We start from the raw sequence: 18,336 nt of genomic DNA, 5'->3' as shown, positions 1-18,336 counted from the left end.
TGTGAATTATCCTTGCTTAAATATTGAAATTTAGGGTTTCTGGCGGCTGAACTCGCCAAGTCCATGCCTGACTCGACGAGTCAGCTGGTCAGAAAGAGGGAAAATCGGGATTTTGTGCTCTTTTGGCTGTGGGATAGTTACCAAAACATTTTTGATGAATAAAATCCGATTTTTTATTGATTTTGGGTGAATATCCTTACAAAAATAGAAGATAATTACCAATTAATCAAATATTTGTTACCTTATAAGATAATGTTTAATTATTTGAGTTATTTGATGAATTATCTTGCAAGAATTTGGACTAGGTCAAATTAGATAACCACCAATTAATTGTTAATTGCCTTATTTGAATTGTGTGATCTAGAATATTCTTGACAAAGTTTGGAAAAGTTTCAAATTAATACCTTTCGGTTTTATAGTTTAAATTTGAACTTAAAAGTTTTGGTTTTTAAATTTAAATAAGTTAAACCCTAATGTTTTGAAATGTTTCAAAACTTGCCCTCAAGTTTTGGAATTTAAAAGTTGATTAAAAGTTTAATTTAGAAATGTTAAATTCTAAAACCCTAGTATTGTTATGAAAAGTTCAAATCACACCCTTATGGTTTTATTAATTAATTGAAGTGTATAATTAAAAGAGATTTAATAAACCCATAAAGTTATGGTTTACATTTAATTAAATTAAAAGTATAATTTATTAAATTAGACCACCTAGTATTTTAAAAGTGTAAAATACACCCTATACTATATATAACATTAAAAGTCTAGTATTATATATGTATGAGTAAACAGTAAGTCTTACCGTTAGTAGGCCTCATTCATGAAGATGGTCTATAAGGGGTGTTTAAGGAAATTGCCTATAAAATGGCGATTGAATGGGTATCCACTCTTACCCATCACACTCTTGACTAGTGGAGGGTCGTTAGCAGAACGGGTAGGATAGGACAAAAACCTTCCATTATAAGTATAATGAAGTACAAAAGTAACTAAATGCTTTTACAAAATTCCCAATCTTAGTTACTTTAGGCAAAAGTGAATTGTCGCAATTCCATGAAATTATACTTTGTGCCCTTGCGAAGACGTTAGTGGAGCGTGTGTGGTTAACCGACACACTAAATGGTTCTAAGCAAAGGTAGCAAAGGGTGACTCATTGTTTTTCATAATTCGGTGGAGCGTGTGTGGTTAACCGGCACATCGAATAGGTGACTGTAACATTGGGGGCACCATGTAAGTTTGCATGGTTATTCACACCCTGTTTTGTGGTCCTCGGCATCCCAGTCACAAATCGAGGGCATATCGAGATTTAAACATGCCATTGAAAAGTTCAATGAATCTCAAAGGATCTAGGAATTTTCAATAGATTTAAAACTTAAATTTCTTTTTCGTTTTTCATGGTGGAAATTGGTAAATCTTCATTTATCTACCATCAAATACTCTGCAACTAGATTACGGCATCCCTCTTCTAGGTTGTGGAGTATTGTGTTGGATCCTAGCCTCGATGTTTCATTTGGGTGTCACATCAAGGATCCTAATAAACTTAACTTGAATTTTCTCCCATTTTGTAGATGTCAATGTATGACAACTATGGTCTTCCCAAATCCCATGGAACAAGCTTTCCACAGGAAAATGATATTCCACGATTCGATCGAGGAACAAGAGATCATGCTTCACTTCCTCCACCTCCTCCAATTATTCTCCCTAACCCACAAGTTCGAAGGCTTGAAAAGTTCAAGCTCACTCAAGCCCTTTTGGCAAGGAAACATGAAGAAGGAAAGTCAGTGTGTGCACACGTCCTAGTGATGAAGTCACACATTGATAGGTTAAGAATGTTGGGATTCGTTGTCTGTGAAAAGCTGGCTGTTGACTGGGTTCTTCAGTCTCTTACTGACTCATATAGTAAGTTCATAAGAGAGTACTATATAATGAACCACGATGTGACCCTCATCAATGTCACCTATATGCTTATTGTTGTTGAATCGGCAATGGTTTGGCGCACTGGAAAAGCAAAGTTGATTGGTGAATCTGCCTTCCAGACCTCTATGGATATAGGCAATGGCAACGAAAGGCATGCCATGATTGAAAAGTTTGATCATAAGAGAAAGGCAAAGTTAGAAGTAGTTCTGTGTGTTGTTCCAAAAGAGTCAATTTGCTTTTAATACCAAGAGAAGGGGCATTAGAGATGAAGCTGCCCTATTTACCTAAGAGATCTAAGAGATGGGAGAGTCAAAACATATGGCTCTACTTTAGGTATAATCCATTAACTAACTCTTTTAAGTTCCTATTCTATATTCTTGATACATTATGTGATAAGATTACATTTTGATGTTTTGTAGGGTCGAAGAAAAGAAAGGAAGCTTAAGGGAAGAAGTGAGCTGAATCTAATCGTGAAGAAATGGATTTCGATCGCATTACTTAAAATTTAGATTCTTAAGCTACTACTTGGGGTTAGAATAGATTGCTTAGGAATATGTAACAACATAGTTTTTCAGTTGAATTGCATTGTAAGGACAAATTTCTTCACAATAAAATAAATTTTGATCTTATATTATTTATTTATTCTTGCAATGGCGTGTATGAAAAATTGATGTTTGTAGGTTTCTATTATTAGAAATAATGGATTTGATTCTTAATTATGTTATTTGTGGAAAGGTCAAGAATTTACCAAATAGGGAAAGTTTCTCATCGCCCAAGTTTCAATTGGACAAAAACTTGGAATCATACAACTTGGTTGCATGATGAATGAGAAATTTCATATTTGGAAATTAGACTAATTCGTTGACAAAGTGTCAAGTGAAGGACTAGGAGATCGAGTACATGTGGTTGTGTGTTGATCAAGTCCACCACAAGAGTAACAAAGATATTCGTCATGAATTACTAAGGTTAAGTAAATATGATTATACTTATGAGATTAAGTGTAATTCTCAGTTGATTGAAAGAGTTTCAATAAATAGCAGTACGAATAAAGAAGAATCAATTAGGTAGAAAGATAAAAGTTTCTCTATTCTAAGAAGAAGGGAGAGTACCTTTTATTATGTTTTATGATAGGTCTTGATGATTAAGAACCATATCTCAATTCATCCTCTAAGTGAGTCTTAGTACAATTGTATGTCTAAGAAGAGGAATCAAAAATTGAAGAAATGGTTAAATCAAGAAGTCAATCATACTTCGTTCCAAAAACAAGTCTCAGAGTTAAGATTGTGAATTGAGTGACAAGTCTCAAGAAGGTTTATAACATTCATCAAATGTGGAATTTGGAAAAGGTTTTCTTATTCTTGCACATTTGAAATTGGAAAGTTGTGATGTCTTGGAAAAGACAAAGACCAACTAGGACCAATTTTGTGAAGTGTTTTGTCTTGATAAAAGCTACACTAACTCTTGAATATTTGTTTGTCAAGAAATGTTTATTGACAAGAGAATCTTATATGTTAAGGAGTCAGTGGGAGTAACAATGGTCTTGAAAGGTTTCAAGAATAAATCAAGAATAAACCTTATCAATCATCACTAGCACACGACTTGAGGTTTATGACCTATCGTGTTGACATTATTTTGTTTCTGTGCCATTCCAGTTGAGTTAATTATGCATGTGAGTTCTATGTGTTCTCATTTGAACTCATAAAAGGCAAGCACCTTGATCAATGTAAAGTATATTGATTAGGGAAAGGGTGAGCTGCTTAACTACTTGGAAGACATGGTGGGCACTCGTGTTACGATAAGGCAAGATATCAAGATTGAGAAAGTTCGGTCCATATGAGTTTGGATTTGTCGCAAACTTTGGTTTTGACAAATTTGCATGGATAGGAACACATACACCATTAAAATCTAAGTGTCATAAGATTCCCTCCTTCATGAGAATGACTGCGAGGAAATGCTTTCACTAAGAGAGATTTTAAGAAGATAGTGATTGTGAAATTGTATTTTAGAATTCGATTATGGTTACGGTATCCCTTTCCATAATTCGAATTATGAGATTTGGCAATTAGTGTAAATTGTTTAGACACACATATGAGTTATCTAAGGCAAAGTTGTATAAGTTTAAGAAGCTTAGATAAAGAATTATCAAAGCATTAGGTATTAGAAATATGAACTTCAGAAATTCAATAAGTATTGTTTTCTGGAAGTTCAGTTGTTTTCTAACACATGTCAAAGCTAGTGGGAGCATAAGTGTTATGCTTATATGATAATAATCATCATGATAGTGGGAGCATAATTAATATTGCAAGTTAGCAATATTAATTATAGAAAACAAGAGCTATACTTTGCAAATTCGTAAGGGTTGAAAAGTTCTTTCGCTATAATTAAGGGTGAGAATATTGTACTTCGTTTCAAAATCTAAAGCTTAGATTGATAAATTTTAATAAATTTAGTCAAAGGATGCATAATGTGTTCTTAAATATCGATTATGATTACGGTATCCCTATTCATAGTTCGAATTGTAAGAACGTGACACATAAAATATTATGGCAGAAGATTAATTGCCAGTGCTATTATATTTGACCATTCTAAAATTTTCCAAATGTCTAGTGCATTTAGAGGGAAAAAGGACTAGAATCGGTTTTGACTAGAATAATTAAACAACTATCAAAGGACGATCCAAAGCTCGCTGAGGATTGGTCGCTTGTGAGTAGTTGGAAGTATGCTATTGGATGGACCATATGACATTATTATGAATAGATAAGATTCTATTAAGAATGAATTGTAATATGGAAAATATGGAAATGTTTCCATATTGGGAGTTGGATATTGAGAATCTATATCTAGATTAGAAACATTTATGCAAGAAGAATGTTCAAAGGAATGTACTTTGAGTGAGAGACATCATATCTATAGAATTGTTCCTGATAGAGATTAGCCAAGTCTTGATGATTTTGAGCTATGACTTTACGAAAGAATCATTGCATAAAATGTTAGAATCTAGCATAAGTAGAATTTTATATTCTTATACTTATGATAAGGATTGGGAGTTGTGAAATGAATATTGATGGGATTAAAACAACTTTTAATCTAAGAAGATCGATTAGATCATGAACAAGTATATGAATATGAAACAGTTAAAAACGCAATAATAAGAACAAACAGCTTGAATCAAACGTGTCAAATGATTAAATAAAATCCTTAGAAGAGCTCGATTAAGAACATCAACTGTAAAGGATTAGAAGATTACAAGAATGATTACAGAAAAATATAATACTCTCGATCAATCGCTGTATCAATCACCTCTAAAATCTTAACCTAATATGCATGCAAGCATTTAACTTATATACAATACATAAAAGGCTCTCGGTTGGATAGGCCCAAACCGGAGAATAAAAGGCTAATCTAACGAGCCCAAAAGACGCAACATCAAAACTCTTTTCAGCCCAACAATCTCCCCCTTTGCGTCAATTTGGAGCGAGACTTTCACTTCCTACTTGGGCCGGCGGCTGAAGCTGGTACCTTCTTCTTCACGGTACTAAACAGACACTTGGTTATGGAAAGGATGGTCTGTCTAAACCGGATGTACCAATTGATCATATCATTGAAGTATTTGATATCATCAGCCGAATTGTCTTTACACTGCTTGATGATGAATAAGATGTTCTCCAAGCAAGTTGTAGTGTAAAGATGTTTGTCAGCTAAAGCGAAGAGACATTTCTGTCCTTCGGCTCTAGTGAACATCACAGAGTTTCGCCTCGAATCTATCTTGCCCATTAGCATTTGATTCAGATCACTGGCCGATCCCACAGGCTTGACTTTCGGTTTCTTCTTAAAAACTGTGGCAACCTCCTGATCCATTAGGGCCACCTCCATGATGTAGCATGCCAGCATCCTTTTGACATGGTCTAAGATGGGACCATATTCGGCTTCGTTTGTCAGCAGGATGTTGTACAAGACTATCCAATCATGAGGGTTCAGATTGGGCATATCCGCCAGAGAGATCATGTGGGCAGTTCTTGCAGATCCTCGGATAAGCTTGAACTTGACGTTTGTAAATCTCCCCACGGCAAAAGGCTTCATCACCCGAACATTGACAATCTTCTGGGCGCTCCATGTAAGGAATTGAGGGCGAGCGGCCTCCAGGTAGAAGTCAATGAGCTCCCTGTCAAGCTCATCGTTCGGATGCAGGACTTCAGAACTGTTAGAGAAGGCGTGGAAGATGAACGCCTTTCGAGTCAGTGGCATATCGAACTGCGAATCAATGGTGTTGTTGCAGTCGAACGATATCACCGGCTCGAGCCATAGTATGCATGGAGTCTCTATGGCCTCTTTTATCAACCGATCCTTGGTCCAGGCAGGGAAGAGCAACTTTTGGCTCTCATGGAGATCGTTGGCTTCTTTTTGTTTACGTTCGGCTTCTTCAGCTTCACGTGCCACACGACTGACATCGTCATTAGTATTGCGACTGTTCTTTCTCTTTAACATGTCCGCAATAGTCTCCTTGTCTTCATCTTCATCTTCATCTCCATCCTCTGCTATGTGTTTGCCCTTGTTCTTCACACCCGAACCCGAGGCATAACCAGTTTGGGGTGGTTCGGTTGTGTGAGTAGCGTTGGAGGACGGAGGTGGTTTCGATCCTTTCTTCTCTTCTCCCCCTTGTTTCGGAATGGACACGAAACTCGGAAGGCCTTCAATTTTGCTTAAGAGGGCCATGGCCGGGGAGAGCTTTTCAGCGAGGGTGCGCCTCACCGAATGATTAAGGATGGGGTCGTGTGCTTCCAGGATGTTGGATAGAGCCGCGTGGACATCCGAAACACACGTCTTGATGACTTCCCTCTCGGATCGAAGAGCTTCCAATTGTTGTTCAGAGTTGGAAAGCTGCGTGCTCTTGACCTTTAGGGCAGTTGTTTTACTTGCCAGAACGTCCATCAGAGAGTTCTCTGCCGCAAGATCCTCTTGTAGTTTTGCCAGACGGGCATCGATGGAGGCACGGAGTGCCGAGTTGTCGTCGCTGAGGTTTTGGCGGAGGGTAGCGAACGAAGTCAACTCCGTCGAGACGAACTTGGCCAATTGTTGAACAATCGGTTCAAGAATCGTCTTTGTGGCATTGGCGCTTTCCTGCAGAGACTTTAGCAGGTCCGAAGCGTCGGAGAATAGTTTATCGACTTTTTCGGTCGCTGCCTCACAGGCTCGGGTGGAGGCGTCTATCGCAGCAGTTGCTGAGGCTACTGAGTCATGTTGAGCCCTGGAGAAGGCATCAACGATCCTCTGAAGGGCAGCTTCAGATAAGGTGGACTGCTGGTTTGAAGAGGAGGCGAGAAGTTGATCAACCTTCTCGTTAAGATCGCGGAGATGCTTCTTTGTCACTGGAGCATCATCCTCCTCATCACTCTGAACTTGAAACGGACTATAGTAGACCGAATCAAAGTTCATGTGATCACCACCAAGGAATTGATCATCGCCATCGGAGGCGTCTTCTGGAGATTGAGGTGGTGGTGAAGCTGGGGGTGTTATGGGTTTAGTTGGTTCAGGTTGAGTAGGTGGGGGGTTAGTTTCGGGTGGTGGTTGTGTATGGGTTTCGGTTTGTGGAGGTTCGGTTACGTGAGGGGTTTCGGTTACAGGTGGTGTTTCGGTTGAGGTGGTGAATATGGGTGGAGGTATAGGGAATGAGGTTGGTGGTATAGTAAGGGTTATGGTGGGAATGGAAATAGGTATTGTGGGTGGAGGGGAAGGAACTGGGGATTGGTGAAGTTTCATCTCCGGGGTTGGGGACCGAGGGGGTGTGTTGCCTCGTAGAGGAGAGACATCGCCTTGTGATCCCTCAGCGTCCGAACTCTCAACTTCGGATTCACTTGATGAGGAGGAAAGGATTAGCTTTCGCTTTTGTTGGGTCTTCCTCCTTTTCGGTTGTGGTGACGAAGCAGCCTTCAGTTGTTTGCGCTTCTTGGGAGAAGGTTTTGGGGCTTTGGATGGTTTCTTCCCCTTGTCTGCCTTTTTACCCCTGGCCACCGGTTTGTCGGCATCATGAATTGATCGCAGCATGTCCGGTGTCAGGTCCCTCGGACCAGATGGCCCTAACTCCTTGATCGCCTTGATCATACTGCTGTCTGATGGCACACTACCATACATCGACTCCGGGATAGAGCCAATGAAGGAGAATTTCGATGCATCGGATACGATGATCTTCTTGGTATGGAAGGTACCAACAGAAGACATCGGGGCACCGTCAGCAGTTGGGACCTCAAACCTGTCCATGGCCCATCTTGTGATCAAGATCCAGAACCGGGCCAGCGACACTTCAGAGTGACGAGAAGTGGAAGAAAGGCTCTGAATCAGTTGTTGCCAAAGGACAAAACCATAATCGAGGTTGATCCCATTGTACACCCCGTACATGATTGACAGGAAAAGACGACTGGCTCCGTCCGATCCTGAGCTCCTCTCAGACAGTCCCTTGAAGAGAACTGTAAATAGCCCATTCTACAGGGGCGGTAGGCATGACTTCTTGAACCTGGCGACGGAGGTAAGAACTTCCGTGTAGCCCATATTGTAGAACATGTTGTAGAGCATACCAACCGGAATCGTCTCCGGGTGAACACGCGATGGGTCAGCAGCAAACCCAAGCATGGTGCAGAAGCGGGGACGAGAAATCGACGTTTTGTGTTCCGCCACTTCGAAAAATATCCTGTCGACGCCCTTGTCGTAGTAGGCAGTCGCATAGACTTGAGATAGAGCCACCATTGGCACCGTTGCAATTCTGGACAATGCCGGAGCAAGCTGGGAGTACTTGAGGCATTCGATAACCGGCGACATGTAGGGATCATAGGCTAGTGGGTTCAGATCAATCACGAGGCATTGCTGAGGACGGATTGGAAGAATTTGAGAAGTAGCATGGACGGAAGAGGATTCAGCCATTGTTGCAGGTTGGAGAAGAAGATAACCAGGAGAGAGTTTGGAAGTATATTTGCTTTGGAAATTATGGGGCAGTAAAGAGGTAAAAGGTGGTCTGGATGGGTTTTTATAGTAGGTGATAGGAGAGAGAAAGATCGATTCAAATCTCTTATGGAAATACGGAAGGGTTTTTGAGTGACTGATTGGTGACAGTTGGGACGTGCGATGATCACGTAGGAGAGAGAGTGTCAGATTCCTAGGATCACGCCGCCCAATAAGCGCCGGTTCAGAGAGAGGAACCGTTTCCATTTCCACACACGCCATTAATGCCAGATGGATGACGCTTCAATACTACACACGCGTCCAAAAGTGTCAGAAAAAGCGCGGCCGCTTCAAATTCACGCGCCCTCCTTTTTACCGTCGTTTGAATATCTATCCTTTGAACTTCCGCCGCGTCAGCAACTTTTTGTCTTTTTCCCCTTTTTAATCAGCTGTATTCAATTGAGGACCCATGTGGCTAATTTTTGGACACAACTTCATTAGTAATCCCTCAGTAATAAACCAGCCTGTAAAATGATTAGTAACGGAATTTTGAAAATCTAGGATTTTCGTGCAAAGAGTGTAAAAGATAAGGAAATAAAGCAACTCTTTTTGGGATAATCTGTGATGTCAATTATGACACGAAACTGATGATCCCGGGCACGAATCTCTTCCTTCAAGATCAAGAAAGACCTCAAAGTGTTAGTGTGGAATCCCGTTGAATTACGATCAAACATTTATGAATAAATGTTGAAAGGCTTCTTTTAATAAGGCTAATTAAGGGTGGTTTCGCTTTGATTCAACAATTCAATTCTTGATATAAGAACGAAAGTGAACAAAGTACTTGTGAGACCGGTGTAGTCTGTTGAACAAGTAGGGTAGAGTTGATTTTTAAGTGACTTGGTTAAGTATAAAATCTCAGAAAAAAAAATTATAACAGGATACCATGGGAAGAAATGTTATGGTGTGTAACAATTTCATTGGAATAAAAAAAATTGAGATTTCATGAAGGTACATTCGTCAATTCATTGGTGAAAACTTGATCAAGTTAATTGGTCACCGTCAATTCATTGGTGTTGAATTTTGGGTTTCACTCAGCTCGTAGTGGCACGAAGCTAAGATCATAAACACAGATGTTGTGTAACCATAAACCTCAGCGGTAGTTTCTGAGAGTCTCAGGGGTTACAGTGATGAAGCGAATGTTATGGAGAAGTGTAATGGGGATGGTGAAAGAAGACATAGTACCTCTGCTGCGAACAAAAGGACCAAGCAGGAGACTCTGAACTCATGTGAGAAAAGAGTGAGGTAGCTCACGATTAGAATAAATGAGTTAGCCTTATTGGGAAGACAAGGTTTGTGTATACCAGGTCATGAAGGCCATTATTCAAAATCTTATGAGGCTTGGGACACATACAGCAGCATGCTTCTAGGGACACTTAAGTAAGTCATCAAATATATCCCCATAAACGAATGAGCACACAAATAAATAAAATATTGTTGCAGTTTTTGAAATGTTTAATAAATAAAAAAAATTAAAAATAGTAAGAGTTAAATAAAAATAAGACTAAAAAAAACTCTGGAAAGAAAAAAAAAATTGTAAAACCGAACCCGAACGTTCGGTTGGTTTCGGTTGGAAAAAGTTGAAGAACCGAACCCGAACCTTCGGTTGGTTTCGGTTCAGGAAAATTTTGAAAAACCGAACCCGAACCTTCGGTTGGTTTCGGTTCTTGAAAATTTTTTAAGAAACCAAGGAGTTTAGAGAAAAAAAAAACTTGTTACGTAAAGAAAAATAAATTTTGCACAAGAAATATACAACACAGAAAAACTACCTTTGAAGTAATGAGCGAGTCAGATGGTTGAACCGAACCCGAACGTTCGGTTGGTTTCGCTTCTTACAGTTGAGATTGAGAGGTAGTGTGAGGAACTGACTCTGATTCCATCATACCGAGCCCTTGCAATATTTTATTGAATGATGCTTCAGGAAGAGCTTTGGTAAAGACATCAGCCAGTTGATCAGTGGTTCTTACGAAGTGAACTTCGACATTTCCATCTTCCACATGATCTTTGATGAAGTGATACCTCAGTGCTATGTGTTTGGTTTTAGAGTGTTGCACTGGATTATGACAGATCCTAATTGCACTTTCAGAGTCACAATATAGTGGGATCTTCTTCATATTGAGTCCATAGTCTCGAAGTTGACTCTGGATCCAAATCACTTGTGATGTGCAGGATGCAGCGGCAATGTATTCCGCTTCAGCAGTAGACAGCGACACACATGTTTGTTTCTTGGATTGCCAGCTGACCAACTTCCCATCAAGAAATTGACAGCCACCAGTTGTGCTTTTGCGGTCGAGTCCACATCCTCCAAGGTCAGCATCAGAATAGGCTTGAACGAAAAAGCCTGAATTGGATGGATACCATAGACCTAAGGAGGCGGTTCGCTTGAGATAGCGTAGGATGTTCTTCACTGCCAGCATGTGAGGTTCGCGTGGGTTAGCCTGAAATCGAGCACAATAACACACAGAAAACATGATATCAGGCCTGCTAGCAGTTAGATACATCAATGAGCCTATCATTTGACGATAGAGCGTGATGTCAATAGCCGGTTTATCTAGTGAAGGGGTCAGCTTGGTGCCGAATGCCATTGGGACTTTGACTTTTGAGTCTCCCATCATTCCAAACTTCGCTAGGAGAGTCTTCGTGTAAGCTTCCTGATTGATAAAGATGTCTTCAGGTCCCTGTCTTATGTTTAAACCAAGGAAAAAGTTAATAGGACCCATTGAGCTCATTTCAAACTTAGTCTCCATCAACTTTCTGAATTCAGCTGTTAAGCTGGGATTCGTGGAGCCAAAGATGATGTCATCGACATAAATTTGAACTATCATAAGGTGGTTACCTTCCTTTTTGCGAAAGAAGGTTGGGTCAACCGAACCTTGTTTGAATTTGGACATCTTCAAAAATTTTGTAAGCGTTTCATACCAGGCTCTCGGAGCTTGTTTGAGGCCGTACACAGCTTTATCCAGAATGTAGCAATGATTTGGATACTTTTCGTTCACGAACCCAGGAGGTTGCTCCACATACACAGTTTCTTCAAGTTCTCCATTGAGAAATGCACACTTGACGTCCATTTGGAAAACCTCAAAGTTTTTGTGAGCAGCATAGGCCAGAAATATTCTAACCGGTTCTAGCCTAGCTACTGGAGCGAACGTCTCTTCGTAATCAATCCCTTCCTCCTGACAGTATCCCTTGACAACCAGACGAGCCTTGTTCCTTATGACATTACCTTCCTTGTCCATTTTGTTTCTAAAAACCCATTTAAGACCAACAACCGAAGCATCTGGAGGAGTTGGAATGAGGCGCCAGACTTTGTTCCTTTCAAACTTGTTCAGTTCGTCTTGCATCGCTTGAACCCAATCAGAGTGATCGAGGGCAGTGTTCACTGTCTTCGGTTCATCTTTTGATACGAATGAGTTAAACATACAAAACTCAACCTTTGAGAATAAGGATGTCTGTTTTGCCCTCAGTTGAGATCGGGTCAGAACCTTTTCAGATACATCACCAACTACTTGGGAGATAGGATGATCTTTGGTCCATTTTGTGAGAGGAGGGTAATTCGGATCGAAGGTTGGATCTAGTTCAACATTGATCATCTCTTCGGGCTCAGATTGGCTATCGTCATCAAGCGTCATATCATCATGCTCCCCCTCAATTGATGAGTCTTGAGAAACATGAGTTTCAGGCATTGAAGCACCTTCGTTTGGAGGGGCACCTTCGGTTGGAGAAGTACCTTCGGGTGAGGTTGTAGAGCTTTGCTCCCCCTCGAAATGAGAACTTGGCTCCCCCTCGACTGAAGCATTGTTGGTTGGAGAGTCATCAGTGGGCGATTCTCCTTCATGTATTCTTCTTGCAGCTTCTTCAACAATCTTCTTCATATGATCTATCTTGTTGTCAGCTGCACCTGCTTCGGAGAGAGAAGCTTTTTCCGGTTCGTCAAAGAGATCCAGAAAGTTCTCGTACATATTGGCGATTGAGACTGTGACTTGACCAGTTTGAGGAAAGATTTCCCTGGCAGTGTCATCTATGGCCTGTAGCTTCTTGACATAGCTATCGTCGAAGGTCACATAGTATGTCTCTTCAATCCTTCTTGATCGTTTGTTTAGGACCCTGTACGCCTTTGAAGTGAGTGAGTAACCCAGAAAGATTCCCTCGTCAGCCTTGACATCAAACTTGTTGCGGTGTTCTTTAGAGTTAAAGATGAAACACCTTGAGCCAAACACGTGGAAAAATTTCACGTTGGGTTTTCTGTTATTTATTATCTCATATGGTGTGAGCGTGAATCGCTTGTTGAGATAGGACCTGTTTTGTGTATAACACGCAGCAGAAATAGCATCAGCCCAAAAATAAAGAGGTAAGGAAGCGAAACTTAACATAGTTCGGGCAGCTTCACACAACGATCGGTTTCGTCTTTCGACTATTCCGTTCTGCTGTGGTGTGTAGGGAGCTGAGAAATTATGACTGATTCCCTTTTCTGCAAGAAACTCTTCAGACTCTTTGTTCTTGAACTCGAGACCATTGTCGCTCCTTATGTTGCGAACGACCTTCTTGAGTTGGACTTCAATTTGTCTGATACCAATTGATGGGATTAAAACAACTTTTAATCTAAGAAGATCGATTAGATCATGAACAAGTATATGAATATGAAACAGTTAAAAACGCAATAATAAGAACAAACAGCTTGAATCAAACGTGTCGAATGATTAAATAAAATCCTTAGAAGAGCTCGATTAAGAACATCAACTGTAAAGGATTAGAAGATTACAAGAATGATTACAGAAAAATATAATACTCTCGATCAATCGCTGTATCAATCACCTCTAAAATCTTAACCTAATATGCATGCAAGCATTTAACTTATATACAATACATAAAAGGCTCTCGGTTGGACAGGCCCAAACCGGAGAATAAAAGGCTAATCTAACGAGCCCAAAAGACGCAACATCAAAACTCTTTTCAGCCCAACAATCTCCCCCTTTGCGTCAATTTGGAGCGAGACTTTCACTTCCTACTTGGGCCGGCGGCTGAAGCTGGTACCTTCTTCTTCACGGTACTAAACAGACACTTGGTTATGGAAAGGATGGTCTGTCTAAACCGGATGTACCAATTGATCATATCATTGAAGTATTTGATATCATCAGCCGAATTGTCTTTACACTGCTTGATGATGAATAAGATGTGCTCCAAGCAAGTTGTAGTGTAAAGATGTTTGTCAGCTAAAGCGAAGAGACATTTCTGTCCTTCGGCTCTAGTGAACATCACAGAGTTTTGCCTCGAATCTATCTTGCCCATTAGCATTTGATTCAGATCACTGGCCGATCCCACAGGCTTGACTTTCGGTTTCTTCTTAAAAACTGTGGCAACCTCCTGATCCATTAGGGCCACCTCCATGATGTAGCATGCCAGCATCCTTTTGACATGGTCTAAGATGGGACCATATTCGGCTTCGTTTGTCAGCAGGATGTTGTACAAGACTATCCAATCATGAGGGTTCAGATTGGGCATATCCGCCAGAGAGATCATGTGGGCAGTTCTTGCAGATCCTCGGATAAGCTTGAACTTGACGTTTGTAAATCTCCCCATGGCAAAAGGCTTCATCACCCGAACATTGACAATCTTCTGGGCGCTCCATGTAAGGAATTGAGGGCGAGCGGCCTCCAGGTAGAAGTCAATGAGCTCCCTGTCAAGCTCATCGTTCGGATGCGGGACTTCAGAAATGTTAGAGAAGGCGTGGAAGATGAACGCCTTTCGAGTCAGTGGCATATCGAACTGCGAATCAATGGTGTTGTTGCAGTCGAACGATATCACCGGCTCGAGCCATAGTATGCATGGAGTCTCTATGGCCTCTTTTATCAACCGATCCTTGGTCCATGCAGGGAAGAGCAACTTTCGGCTCTCAAGGAGATCGTTGGCTTCTTTTTGTTTACGTTCGGCTTCTTCAGCTTCACGTGCCACACGACTGACATCGTCATTAGTATTGCGACTGTTCTTTCTCTTTAACATGTCCGCAATAGTCTCCTTGTCTTCATCTTCATCTTCATCTCCATCCTCTGCTATGTGTTTGCCCTTGTTCTTCACACCCGAACCCGAGGCATAACCAGTTTGGGGTGGTTCGGTTGTGTGAGTAGCGTTGGAGGACGGAGGTGGTTTCGATCCTTTCTTCTCTTCTCCCCCTTGTTTCGGAATGGACACGAAACTCGGAAGGCCTTCAATTTTGCTTGATAAACACTTTCAGCTTTTGAGTCGCTTCAGATTTGAGCTTTAGAAAGAACACCCATGTAAATCGAGAGAAGTCATCAACGATAACAAGAATGTACTTGCTACCACCGATGCTTTCAATTGATGAAGGACCACACAAATCGATATGAAGCAATTCGAGTGGTTCAACAACTTTTGTGTTAATTATGGATGGGTGACTTTGACGACTCTGCTTTCCCATTTCGCATGCAGCACACAAATGCTCTCTGTCAAACTTGAGCAATGGAAGACCCCTAACATGACCTCCAGTGACAAGTCGGTTGATATCTTTGAAATTGAGATGAGAGAGTCTTCGGTGCCACAACCAGCTTTTGTCGGATTGAGCTTTTGATAGCAGACATATAGTTGGGTTTCCTTTGATGGGTTTCATGTTCAGAGGAAACATTTCACCCTTTCACTCTGACTTCAGAATCACTTTCTTTGTCTTTTTCTCTATGATTTCAGAACCTTCATCATCGAATGAAACTTTGAGACCAGTACCTCCAACAAGCTGAGATACACTGATGAGGTTGTGTTGAAGTCCTTCCACATAGGCCACCTTTCTTATGGTAAAATCACCATTCGTTATCATCCCATATCCCTTTATGGTCCCGAAAGAGTTATTTCCAAACTTAACGTTGCCACCATTTGCAAGGGATCTGTATTCCCTAAGCTCCTCTTTCCTCCCTGTCATGTGACGCGAGCAGCCACTGTCGATGTACCATTCTTCGTCAAACTGCTCGTCACTTATAACCTGCAAGAAATTAAGCAGATTTAGGAACCCAAAGTTTCTTGGGTCCATGTGAGCTTTTCATGGGAACAGGAATAGTAAGAGAGATGTCAACTAGATATGTTCGTTTTATTAGAGTTGTTTCATCTTTCTTTTTAATGGTAAAGACTTTTATTTTATGAACATTAGGGATGTTCGTTTTGGACTCAGGTTTGGATTCATCAACCTTTTGCTTTCCCTTCTGTTCAGCTGAAGAATGAGGTTTTTGAGGGCAAGCGGGATTAGTTTTGGAACTAGATGGAGATGAATGAGTGGAAGTAAAAGAACGAGAAGAATTAGGAAGAGAGGATTTGGATTTGGATTGAGATGTTTTCCTTGCTGATGACTCTAGGTGACCCTTTTGCTTTTGATCGTTGGTGGGGTTAACCTTTGAGTCTTGTTCCCTTTTTATTTTGGAGTCGAACCTCTGTGTTCGGTTGGTGTTGTTCTTGGAACCGAACCTTTGGTTTCGGTCGAAGTCCTTTTCAGAACCGAACCTTGGCTTTCGGTTGGTATCTTCTTGTGAACCGAACCTTGGCTTTTGGTTAGTATCTTCTTGCGAACCGAACCTTGGCTTTCGGTTAGTGGAACTTTCAGGCTTTCGTACAGGATTGTTTTCATACTTCAGATTCTTGTCCTTGTGTGTATAGTATGCGTTCTAGGTGTGCCAGAATTGTTTCCTTTCAGAAAGATTTTTCCTGTATCTTTGGTTCCTCTCTATCTTCTTATCCCTCATCTGCTTAGGTTGATGATGAACGTTCGCTCTTGTTTTTGCTGTAACTTTGACTGATTCCTTTTGAACTTCAGGAGTTTTTCTTTGTGCAGAAGGAACAGATGGAATATCTGAAGAAGATTCAGTTTGCCCTGAGGAAGTGGAAGGAGTATCTGATGAAGTTTCGCTTCGAGCTGTAGGTGTTGAAGGAATGTCTTCTTTTGCTAAACAATCATCCTCTTGAGGAATTTCTTTGGTACCACTTGTACTTGGTTCACTGAAATTATCAGGCTTGTTCAAGGGTTCAGGTATGTACCTCCCTTTCTTCATCCAGGAGGTTCTTTCAGAAAGACCAACGGTTTCGTTTCCATTATCAATAGGAGCTTCCCAGAAATACTCATCACAACCATCAGCATTGTCTTCGTTAACAATAGCTGTGAGTTCAGCTGTTTGATGTTCGGTTACTCCAGTCACCTTGTATACTTGATTTGGAGTGGTCCTGACCTTTTGATACACAACAGCTTTTTCTACTAATTTCGGGGACTTTTGTTGGGACAATCTAGCGAATTCCACAGAATTTTCAGAAATAAGGTCTTTGTGGTTTTCAGTTTCGCTTTTAACAAATTCTGAGCAGTCAACCGTATCCTCCACAGAAATTTCACTCATGTTTTCGTCCTCGTTAAGCTCAGATGAATTTTCAACATCGATTTTGTTTTCTGAGCTTACGTTGGCGTTAAGAGAGTCAAATTTTTGCATGGTTTCGGTTCTCAGTTTAAGTCGGTCATTTTCGTCCAAAAGGTTTTTGAGCATGTCCTTGTGGTCTTTGGACTTAATGAAGGACTCAATTTTGTCCACTCCATACATATAGGTTGGATTGACATCATCAGACGATATCACATTTTCACAATTGTAAGCTTCGGCATCGATTTCATCCTCCTTAAATTCTAGAAAGGGCAAAATCATGCGATGGATCTTTTGACCTATCTCACAGTCCAAGTGAAGTTGAGTAATATTGGAATATAAACGTTTAGCTATTAAACAAAAAACATTTCGTTGTTTTAACAATTTCAAATTGTCTCTCTGCAAATAAATGTTTTCGTCTTTAACTTTAATTAATTCCGACTCTTTTAACTCAATCCACATTCGCCGCTCCTCACTCTTCGACGCCGCCCTGCTTAATTGATCAGTCAGGTTAGAATTGGTGACCCGAGTTTGAGTTAGGCTACTATCTAAATGAGAAATTCTTGTATTGATATTTTTTAGTTCTTTCTCGTAAGAGGATGGTGGTACTTTAAATGAAATAAAAGCAGATTGTACCTTCTTTATCAGTTCATCGAGTTCATTGAACTGCTGGCTGAGTGGTTTAGCCGAAAAGCACATATCCTCCTGCACCTTCGGTCCATTGCTTCCTCCATCGGTGTTGTATCCCCTCATTTGAGACACCTCAGTCACCATGAAGCATTTTCCACCACTGCTTTCCTCCTTAGTCACATATGCCTTTCCATGAGTAGGCTTTCTCACTTCTTCGTCTTCTGAGTCAGTAGACCAAACTTCAGTTCTACCGAACTCATCGTCATTGACCGAACCCTGCACAATAAGAGCATTAATAGAAGGGTTAGCGGTAGACTTCTTCTTTCTTAACTCATCCAATCTCTTCTGCAGCACAGCTTCCTCATCATTTCCATTGTCCTTTTCAGCCATCTTCTTAAGAACACAGTCCTTAGCG

This window comes from Lactuca sativa, chromosome 2 (assembly GCF_002870075.4).
Source record: "Lactuca sativa cultivar Salinas chromosome 2, Lsat_Salinas_v11, whole genome shotgun sequence".
Classification (NCBI taxonomy): domain Eukaryota; kingdom Viridiplantae; phylum Streptophyta; class Magnoliopsida; order Asterales; family Asteraceae; genus Lactuca; species Lactuca sativa.
The sequence above is the reverse complement of the archived record's forward strand: the minus strand, read 5'-3'. Positions refer to the sequence as shown.